Here is a 2,833-nt window from a genome sequence, read left to right on the forward strand (position 1 = left end):
TCACTCCTGAGCAGAGCATCGTCCTCTTTGGGAGTGCTGAAATTGCATTCATCTTAGTTGGCATTAACAGCATTTTATATCAACATGGTCTATATCCATCTAAAACGTTTACCAGAGTGCAAAAATATGTACTCACTTTGCTTGTGACTACTACTGATCCTGAGCTCATCAAATACCGAAATCATGTGCTAGAACAGGTGAAAGACTGATTATACAAATGCTAGGTCCAGAAGCTGGGGGTGGTCATCTCAGATATTGAAAGTGGTGAGGTCCTTGAAAGATGGCAGTTTGATATTGAGCGTGACAAGATGGCAAAGGACGTCAGTGCACCCAGAGAACCATCTCAGAAAGCTCCCCAAGATGAAATTATTTCGGTGCTAAGACAGAACACAGCCACAGTAATTTTTGCCACTGTTGGAAGTTTCTTGTTCGTTTGATCTACTGATTTATTCAGATAAAGATTTGGTTGTACCTGGACAATGGGAAGAAGCAGGAGCACAGTTCATTCTGAGGAGGCTCGTCTTTGTTCATTCACTCCTATAATCCACAAAGTGAATACCACGGTGGCCTGCTAAATTCCTGTCAATGACTCAGGATGAGATGAAAAAATCATGTATCTGCAAGTCTCAATTTGTTTGCCCAAACTAAGTCAACTATAAGTTGAAGATTTTGTTACATTGGTTGATTTTTTAAGAAGAGGAAAACATACTCTGCTGAATATTTCTTTATTGCCTGTCATTACATATGGTTGACATAATGGATTAAAGATTATGCTAGTCCCTTGTTAGTGTGTTTGGCTAATAGATTAGTGCAAACGAATGTTGCACATTGTTCTAGAGGGGTCTAGCAGATTTCATTAGCATTGTAATGTCAATTTCTTTAAAGGTGTTAACTGTGCTTAGGAAAACTTTTATTATAAAGCCAAAAGACCTTCTTATGTCAGACATTTTGAGTCAGAATATAGGTAGGATGATGTTTAGGTAAAATTACAGCACCCCCAAAAGTGAGCATTCAGAATCTTTGTTTAGATTTTAACCAATTTATAACTAATATGATCCACGAGTAATGAAACATACAGGTTCTTCCAACATTTATTTAGATGTTTAATTCCAATGTTGAAAGCATTTCCAATTATTTGCTCTTAATTTATATGACGTGTACCTATGAAACTACCGATGTTTCTACTGCTTAATTTTCTGTGGTAGAGTATTATTTTTAAATATTTTGACGTCTGCTAAAATCAAGCTTTAAATGATGGTGAAATAAAGTTAAATTTGTATCTTTAAAAAATGCTTTCATTTTCCTAAAATGAATAAAATATTTACAAAGGCCAGCTATTGATTTTGAGGCATTTTTTCACTGTTGACAATGGAAGGGAGGTTACACAGTTCAGTGGTATAGGTTTACAAATATGAGGGCGACTTAAAAAAGTTCATGGAAAAAATTCCTTCATCTTTCCCTTTCATTTTTCTGCAGACTTTTTGCAGCCCCTTTGTAGAGTTCTTTGTCATTTACTCCATCACCATTAATACCTTTTGTGCATCTCTACAAAAAGATATTTTCATAAATATAAATACATTGTAGCTATCTATACTTTCCCGGAGAATCGTCAGTAAAACCGAGTCTAACATTAACACAAACACGCAAACAAGCCTGCAACCTCTATTGTTGTTTGCCTTTGAACATGGAAAATGAATTAGGGTAAGGATGAGAAATATGTATGGGCGGGGCAGCACTGGGAAAGGTACAAAGGCCAGTTTCTATTTTGCAGACAGGAATGGAAAAGGGCAGATGTATCAATAACATCAATTTCATGAGCTTTGGGTTTTATAAAGTCGCTTCCAAAAATCCGCAAGAAAGTGATGGGATTGAGCTCAATCCGGAATAATCCCTGATTTTCTTATTAGCCTATTTGCCCAGTGGAGGCAAAGCATCTGAAATTGTCCTATAACTCCAAATTCTTGAGTTCCACTCTTCAACCCCTACTTCAGGGAAAAGGTCAAAGCTGCTTTGAAGACAGAACATACCCGAGAACAAAGTCACCTTGGGAAGGAACACTGTGAGTCCATGGCATGGAACACAGCGTGTTTGTGAACAGCAGTGGCCATAAAGCAAGTTCATTAGAGCGTGATTTACAAGACAATAAAGAATGCATTCTGATCATTGAGTGAGAGCTGTAGAAGGGATTTTGCAAACTGAGACTTTTTAGGAATAATCAGTGTCAATAATTTCTCAGCATTGTTCCACGATCATTTCCACATTTTCCATGTTTATGGTTGCTATGTATTATGATGTGAAAACTCATACACACATCAATTATTATGAGATATTACAGATTTTTTTCAAAGCTATGTATTTAATTTTTTTTTACAAAACAACCTATCACCTTTAAAGTCCTTTGCATTACACTTAGTAATACATTTGTCAACTCTGTGATTCCAGTCTTAGAAACATTTTTCAAACTCATTTGTTTGGATGGATTACAGTACCTCCTTCGTTTTTTTCTTCACTTCTATGTTGTCAAATCACTGCCCTTTCTTGTCCCTCTTCATTTGCAAAGGTTACAAAGAAGTCACACAGAGTAAGGTCAGATGAGTAAGGTGCAAGAGAGGCATGCTGGTTTTTTTTTGTTGTTGCCCCAAACTGGCACACTGAGATGCCTGCAGGAGGAGGTGCATTGTCATGGTGCCAAAACCAGTTCCCCGTCTGCCACAAATCAGGCCTTTTTTGTCATACACTGTTCTGCAATCTTTTTAGAACCTCTAAATCAGTGGTACTCAACCTGTGGGTCACAAGCTCTTTTCGGGGTTGAACAACCCTTTCACAGGGGTTG

General features: G+C 37.3%; 1 pseudogene; it reads left to right on the forward strand.

The window, feature by feature from the left end:
• LOC101638893 overlaps nucleotides 1–599 on the forward strand; it is a 2,370-nt pseudogene extending 1,771 nt beyond the window's left edge.
• Nucleotides 600–2,833: the final 2,234 nt, after the last annotated feature.

Source organism: Echinops telfairi, unplaced genomic scaffold (genome assembly GCF_000313985.2).
Source record: "Echinops telfairi isolate 266 unplaced genomic scaffold, ASM31398v2 ScPeMD7_23;HRSCAF=83, whole genome shotgun sequence".
In the NCBI taxonomy this organism is placed as follows: domain Eukaryota; kingdom Metazoa; phylum Chordata; class Mammalia; order Afrosoricida; family Tenrecidae; genus Echinops; species Echinops telfairi.